Genomic DNA, 8,812 nt, shown 5'->3' on the forward strand with positions numbered 1-8,812 from the left:
ACAGCAAGTCCCGCCTGCAAGGTTACAGCTTCAAGGACATGTCATAGTCACTAGCCCAGCAGTGTTACAACAGAACAAAACCTTGAGGGCTGTAGGACAAACTAAAACCCAGGGGACGTGGTCTGCAGGCTCAGCAAAAAAAGGCTACCCAGAGGCTGCCTCTATGTGGCTCCAAGCAGTCCTGCAGGAGCATCCCTGTGGCTCTCACCCTTGCCCCTTGTGCTTCTGGGGACAGTCTTGCAATTACATCCAGGGGCTATCACCCCAGCACTAAGGCAAATGCAAATGCTGTCCTGTTACTAGAATCTGTATGTACCTATGTGCTTTGTTTTAGGAATTCTCCAGCCCACTCTGTGATAATAAGTAGTGTTAACCACATCAACAAAAGAACTTTCAATGAACTTTCAGCAGAGCTAACAGAGTTAGGGTCAGTCTGCCTATTAGTCTAATCATCATTTTTACTTCTCCTAAGACAAGTAGGTAATTTTAGCCTCCCCTACCTCCCAGTACTGGGGATTGAACTCAGAGGCATTCTACTTCTGAGTTACACTCCCAGCCCTTTTTATTTATTTATTTTTTCTTTGTTTTTTAAACAGGCTCTCACTAGGTTGCTGAAAGTGTTACTAAATTGCTGAGACTGGTTTTGAACCTGTGATTCTCCTGCCTCAGCTTCCCAAGGGATTATAGGCATGTGCTACCACACCCAGCTGCCAAGCTGCTCATCTTAAAGTATAATTGTGACTCTCATATGTGACTAGATAGTCCACAGCTGTGTTAAGGGACCATCTGCCCTCAGTCTTTTTTTCTTGGTTCTGTGTGGATTGTCACATGGATTTACCTGGGTGGTACTCCTGCCCCACCCCATAGGCTGGTAGGGTGTGGCTGGATCCCTGGGGGTGTGGTCTTAGGGGTTATATATGGTTCCTCCTCCCTCTGCTCACTCTCTCTTGCTTCTGGCCTCCATGATGTGAGGAGCACAGCCCATGTGCTCTTCCTCTCTCCACCTCCCACCGCCATACCTGAGGTTTGCAGTCCCCAGCCTCATATGGACTGAACCCAAAACCCTAAGAAAATAAATCTTATTTCCTCTAATTTAAGTGGTCAATATTTTAGGTTGTAGCTATAAGAATGCTGGTCGCAACAGTGTTTGAAGGGAGGTTCTAGAGTAGAACACTCCAGGTGCACTTAGTTTACAGGAAGTGTTCAGTTCTCCGTGGGTACAGGCCTGCCTTGAATCCCCATCCTCTTTCTGGCAGAGGCCACTCTCACTCTCTGGTCCCTTTCCTTGATGGATCCAGCCCGTCAGCTGTGGGGCTGAACCGGAAGGTTGAGTGCCGACGGCCTCAAACAAAACCACACGGAGCCGGGAGACATGTCAAGCAGGATCTCGTTTATTTCTCTCAGGCAACCCAATTTAAAGCAAAAACCTGCAAGGGGGATTTCCAACAGGAAACTATTCTAACCTATCAAGCTAAAGGTCACTCTTGCATGTGTAAAGTACATAACTTGCAGCCAATCATTATCCAGTGCACGAGGGGTTCACGAGCATGGAAGCATTATTTGAGCCAATAAGGCTCAACATTACCAAATTGGGCTAGCGGGGGCAAGGAGAGTAGTTACGCCCTCCGTATCTGCTCGGCACTACATGTAGCTGATTCATCGGAAGTTCTGTCGGGCAATTGTGCAGACTTCAACGCGCTTGGCGCTACGTGTAGCTAATTCATCAGAAGTTCTGTCAGCCAGTTTGAGCAGACCCCAACATTTCCTGAACCCCTCTATCTCAAAGCCAGCACCAGACAGCTTCCCTGCCGTTCTGAGAAGAACAGAAGAAAACTCTAGTTTTGAAAGGCATGTGTGATAAAGTGGGGTCCATCCATATAGTCTCAATTTAGATTAGCCCAAAGTCAATTGAGTACTAATCTTAATTACACTTGCACATAATCACGGCCAGATATAATATCTCATTGTATTCCCAGTCCCCGGGATTAAAGTGTGAAATCTGGGGCAACTGTAGAATTCTGGCCACCATTGCCCTTTTTAAATTCAATTGATTTGCTTTGGCTGAAACCAAAAAGGAATTTTTAGTTTTTATTGTATTACTAGAAAGTAACTTCTGTTTTATCGTAAGAAAAATGCAAACTAAACACTGAAGTATATTTAAGTGGGTTAAAATATCTGTTCTTACCTTGTTGGAAATAACCTCTGAGAGTCTCTGCTGTGCTTGGAAGGAGGGTGTTTTTATCTCAATCATCTCTTTTCCTGTTGAGCTGGGTCACAGATGAGATCAAAATTTCAACTTTTTTTTTTTTTTTTTTTTTTTTTGCGGGTCTGGGGATAGAACCCAGGGGCATTCGACCTCCGAGCTACACCCCCTGCCCTATTGTTTATTCTTTATTTTGAAACCAAGTCTCACTGAGTTGCAAAGGGCCTCACTACTCACTGAGTTGCAAAGGGCCTCACTAAGTAGCTGAGGCTGTCCTCGAACCACGATCCTCTGGTCTCAGCCTTCCAAATGCTGGGATTACAAGCGTGCACCACCATGCCCGGCTAAATTTTAACTTTTTAAATACTCCCGAGATGGGAAGGTTTTCTTCTGTTGATTGCTAATATGCCTCTTAATATCTTGAATACAGCATGTATATTTAAATATGATTCTTTGTAACAAGCAGCAGCATCCTATATATCTAATAAATACAATTCTGCATCCCAGTAATATACATAAAATATTTACAAATGAAATCTCCTTAAATCTAATTTACCACTTAGAATGATGTACTGTGATTTTGAAGAAGAGAAAACAGAGGAGACTTATGGGCAAGTAATTATGGTCTTTAATATTTAAAAAAAGCACAGGGAAAGGAATTAAGTTTTTTGTAGATTTAGTAGATGAATCTAGGACTGAAGATTACAAGTTGCAAGGAGGTGTGTCTTAGCATATGAGGAAATTTTTCCTTAAAGCTAGAAAATAAAATAGAGTTCCTTGATCAGGAGCAGGCTGCCTAGAAAGCCAGCATGTTCCTGCCAGCTGGGGAATCCTCAGAGGGCATCCTAGACTGTCAGAAGTAGTGTACAGTTGACAGGCTACAGCCAATTCTCTGTAAAGAGCCAGGTGGTAAATCTTTTTGGCTTTGCAGGTAATTCTGTGTTGCAACTTCTTAGCAAAGTAGTAATAAGGAGAAAAAAAAAATGAGTAGACCATATATGAGTGGACTGTGTTCCAACAAAATTTTATGTATGGAAAGAGGGCTGGACCAGATTTAGTCTCTAAACTGAGGTTTATCGACACTGATATTACAGTTCTTGAAGTGGATGGGAGAGGTCCTAAATATCACCTATATTCCTTACAAAGCTAAAGTTTTAGTGTTATATGATTCTTTGAGTAGGAATAGCAAAGAAAGACATCATTCCTAAAGTATACCTGTAGGAGGAGCTGTCGCTACCCACCCCTCATCAGGTGTGCTTCTAAGCAACTCTTAATAGGAAAAAAAGTTAGGTGAGATTTAAGTCCCATGTCTCCACATAAATGAAAATATTGTACATATTTTGAAAAATGGAAATCTGTGCATGAATCATGTGGTCTTAGTATAATTTTTTCTGAATTAGGCATCTTATACATTTCTCCTCTCTCCTCTTCTCTCCTCTTCTCTCCTCTTCTCTTCTCTTCTCCTCTCCTCTCCCCCTCTTCTCTTCTCTTCTCTTCTCTTCTCTTCTCTTCTCTTCTCTTCTCTTCTCTTCTCTTCTCTTCTCTTCTCTTCTCTTCTCTCCTCTCCTCTCCTCTCCTCTCCTCTCCTCTCCTCCTCTCCTCTCCTCTCCTCTCCTCTCCTCTCCTCTCCTCTCCTCCTCTTCTCTCCTCTCCTCTCCTCTCCTCTCCTCTCCTCTCCTCTCCTCTCCTCTCCTCTCCTCTCCTCTCCTCCTCCTCCTCCTCCTCCTCCTCCTCCTCCTCCTTCTCCTTCTCCTTCTTCTCTTCCCTCTCTCTCTCTCTCTTCTCTTCTCCTCTCCTCTCCTCTCCTCTCCTCCTCTCCTCTCCTCTCCTCTCCTCCCCTCCCCTCCCCTCCCCTCTCCTCCTCCTCCTCCTCCTCCTCCTCCTCCTCCTCCCTCTCCCTCTCTCTCCTCTCTCCTCTCTCCTCTCTCCTCTCTCCTCTCTCCTCTCTCCTCTCTCCTCTCTCCTCTCTCCTCTCTCTTGTCCTGGGGATTGAAACTAGGGCATTCTACCTCCAAGCCACATTCTCAGTCCTTTTTGTTTTTTCTTTTGAAACAAAGTCACCTCAAGTTGCTGAAGACCTCACTAAGTTACTGAGGCTGATTTTGAACCTGTGATCCTTCTATCTCAGCCTTCCCAATACTGGAGCTATAGGTATGCACCACCATGCTCAGCTCCCATCTTTTTTGATGTAGAATCTACAAACTAAAAGTTGCATTACTTATAATATAACATATGATTTTTTTTGTTTTTGTTTTGGGTACTAGGGATTGAACCCAGGGGCATTCTACCTCTGAGCTACACCCCTAACCGTATGTATATATGTGTGTATGTATGTATGTGTGTATGTATATATGTTTGTAAGTATGTATGTTTGTATGCATGCATGCATGCATGTATTTATTTATTCTTTACTTTACCTATGGTATTGGAAATTAACCCACAGGGAATTCTACCTCTGAGCTATGGTCCCAGATCTATTTTACTTTATTTATTTATTTTGCAGGTCTGGGATATAACCCAGAGGCATTCAACCTCCAAGCTACACCCTCTGCCCTATTATTTATTTATTTATTTTGAAACAGGGTCTCACTAAGTTACTGAGGCTGTCTGTGAACCACGATCCGCCTGTCTCAGCCTCCTGAATGCTGGGATGACAAGTGTGCACCACCATTTCCGGCTTCTATTTTATTTTTTATTTGAAAACGAAGTTACCAAGCCTGGGTTTGAACGAGCGATTCTCCTGTGTCAGCCTCCCAGGTACAGGGATTACAGGCATGCAACACCATGCCCAGGTTACTTTTTATTTTGAAGCAGCTTTTTGATAAGTTTCTAAGGGTCTCTCTGAGTTGCTAAGGCTAGAGTTTTCAAACAGTGGTGGGAGGACCCCAAAATCATGGTTCTAGGGTCATAGCAAGGGCCCTCTGGCTTCATAATACATGGAGAAGTAGAAAGGGAAGGAGCCCCAAGCAGAAGTATCCTGTATGAGAGAGAAGAAACAAGAGAGAGAGGGCGGAGTCAGTCTCCTAACAATTCACTCTAGCAGGAAGTCCTGGGAAAGCAAGGCTGAACAAAAGCAGGAGGCCCTCTCAGAGACTTAATTGCCTCCCTGAGGCTTCAGCACTTGGAGCTCCCACTACTCAGTATCATCACCTTGAGGACCAAGCTCACAACCCTTTGGTGTCTAATCTTCCCCAGAGTATAGCATGGATTATTGATTTGCATGTGTTGAACCATTCTTGCACCCAGGAATATATTCCACTCAACCACGACCCTTTTCGAGTGATTTGCCTTTGCTTCATTAGTGTTTTGTTTGGGATTTTTTATCTGTGTTCCTCAGGGACATTGACCTGTAACTCTCTTTTCTTGTCTTGCTTTGTGTCTTTGCTTATTTCTGTGCTCCAACCAGTTATGTGAGTTCTCACCTCGATTCCTTAGCTCTTGGGAATTTATTTTTGTATATGGATAGCTCTTCAAATTGATGTTTGCCAGGCGTGGTGGCGCACGCTTGTAATCCCCGCGCTTGGGAGGCGGAGACAGGAGGATCGCGCAGGTTCGAAGCCAGCCGCGCTGCCGTAAGAGACCCTGTTTCAAAAATATAAAATAGGTCTGGGAGTGTAGCCCGGAGGTAGAAGGGCTTCCAGGAACCCCAGTACCACCAAAAAAAAAAAAAAAAAAAAAAAAAAAACCAACAACAACAAAAAAAAAAAAAAAACAAATTGATGTTTCTATAAAGGATGGGTACTTATTCTGTCATCTTGTAGACAACACTCCATGAAACAGTTAATAAATTAAATAGCTAAACATAGAAATAGTGTTCTGGGAGTATATTGACAAGACAAAAAGTTAAAACAGCTGGCAGAAACCCAAAGTTAATATTGAAGCCGAACAAATATTGCCAGCAGTGCCATTGAGGACAGCTTGAAGACCGCTCATTTTTAAGTGGTAAGAGACTCCCTCATCTCCAGGACCACAGAAGCAATTGCATTTTCAGGTAGTACATTTCTATTATTCTGATTGCTTACAAATATAGTGTTTTGTCTTTTAAGTATAATTTTTACTTTGTGAAGAATCTATGAATTTGTGTTTTAATTTTCTGAATATTTACAAAGGCTTGAAAGAACTTATGTTCTTATATGTGGAAATATTTCAATGCAAAGTATTTTAAAATCAGAGATAATATTTGGTTAAAATTTTTTAATGGACTGTACTATTTTTAGAGGGTTTCATTATGGAAGGATTCTAGACTCATGTATTGACACTATTTACAATCATCTCTTTTTTGCTTAAATAAAGGGTTTTTATAAATGTTTAATTTTCCCTATCAATTCCCTTTTCATGATTTCTAGCAACAGAGGTAAGAAATTGACAATAAACACAATAGTAGTCTAGTGGTCTCAATTTGTATGTAGGCAAGGATTACAACTTTTCCAATTCCTAAACACAAAATGTACAGAAAACAAAAACAAACAAATGAATCTTTGTTCTCCATAATGGTCATTGTGTGCTTTTATTTTCAATCCAGACATTAAGAAGAAAATCCCTATTGCCTTCAATTAAGATTCATGCTAAATATATGCTATAGATAATCTAAAACTGGCAGTTATATATATTTATATGTATGTGTGTGTTGTTATTTTAGGATGTTTTCACTCAAGCCTGCAGTTTATTTCACTTGTTTGTTTGCTACAGTTTCTTGTGGTAAGTGGATTATTTATAAGAAATAAAGTGAAGGGTGTGCAAGAGAGGAATACCTAAGTGAAACAGATGATCCCTGGAGAAAGTTATTGAATTTTGAGGAAGGAGGCAGCCTTGCTAATGCCAGACAAATATCTTTCTGATGTATGAAGGCAATGATGTATAATTGCAATGCACCAATAAATTTTTAAAAAAGTAAAGCATTTCTCAGATATATTGCTCTAGTCACTCACGACGTATCAGGAAGAGAAGCCCAGAAGTGAGAAGATCTTTAAACAAACACATGTTGACAAAAACTTCTCTTTTTTTTTTTTTTGTGATACTTGGGGTGGAACCCAGAGGCTTTTTCTACCTCAGGGCTATACTCCCGGACCTATTTTATACATTATTTGGAAACAGGGTCTCACTAAGTTGCTGGGAGCCTCACTCAGTAGCTGAGGCTGGCTTCCAACCTGTGCGATCCTCCTGTCTCAGCCTCCCAAGTGCTGGGATTACAAGCGTGCACCACCACGCCCAGCTAAAAAAAACTTCTTTTTGGAGATGACTCTACAAAGCAGAATCAACCCCCAATTTTTATTAACATTTGACAAATAAACACTACCTGATGCGATTACAAATACTCTTTAACTTGCCTTTGTGAATGATAGCTATATTTATTTATTTTTTAACCAGAATTGAATTTTTATTAAAGTCCCTGATTTATATTACAATAACAACAACAACAACAACAACAACAACAACAACAACAATCAGTGGGCTGACATATTCAAAGTACTAACCTAAAAAAGAAGAAAAATATCAGCTATAACTGGAAAAACTGTTCTTCAAAATTAAGAAGGAAATTAAGACATTTCCAGATAAATAAAAGTAGAGGCACATGTGATTTGTTTTTTACAAGTTGGTATTACTTGAAAGAAATGCTAATGTGTATCTTGCAGTTTGAACTGAGAGGGCCTTAGATAGTTACTCAAAGCCATATGAAAAAATAAATACCACAGTATAGAGAAATACCTGGGCAGTTAAAAACTTATGTTTAACAATTGTATTGATAGCTATATTTAATGCAAGTAGATATATATCATATTTTTTGTGTGTGGTACTGGAGATTGAGCCAAGGGGCATTCTTCCTCTGAGATACTCCCCCAGCTTATTTTTATTTTTATTATTTAAAAATAGTGAGACGAGAGGTTCACTCCTTGCTAAGGCTATCCTCATACCTGTGATCCTCCTTTTTCAGCCTCCCAAATACTGAGATTACAAGCCTGTGTCACCATGCTCAGCATATTATACTTTTTTGTGGTACTTTTCATTATATTTTGCATGCACATTCTTATGCCCATATTCAATTATTTTTGCGGATTAAGTTTTTGACAATAGAAGTACTAGATACAAAGGCAAAAATATTTTTAAGGTTTAAGTCATCATGAATATCTTCCAGAAGGTTATTCTCTATTTGGCTTTTTCCACCAGTTTGTGAGTGTACTCAGTCACCTTCTTAGGCCAACTCTAATAAGCATCTGTTGCTTTGTGACTTGGCATGTAGTTACCTTTATGGAAAGAGTACTCTAATTTATTTCTGGAGATGCTTTGGCCCAAATACTCAATTGAGGAGAGGGAACTCACAGGCTAGCACTGGTCAGAGTTTGTACTCTTGTGTTTTGGGATAGGAAAAATGTGGCTGCTTTGTGATTATGAATCAACCCAATGCACCAACTGTCTACAAAAACAAGTCTTTTGATAGCAAGCATTGTCCCTGGGCCAACTAATCAGTGTTCTGTGCACCTAAAAAATCTAGGCATATACACTTGGGAACTTGTATTCCCAGAAGCTTCCATCTAAAGAGGTGTATGTACTTCCCAAATATAAACATTGCCCCAGAGCTAAGCATCATAGCCATACCTTGGAGAAAAAGAA

The sequence above is a fragment of the Muscardinus avellanarius genome (assembly GCF_963383645.1).
Source record: "Muscardinus avellanarius genome assembly, chromosome: 14".
NCBI lineage: Eukaryota > Metazoa > Chordata > Mammalia > Rodentia > Gliridae > Muscardinus > Muscardinus avellanarius.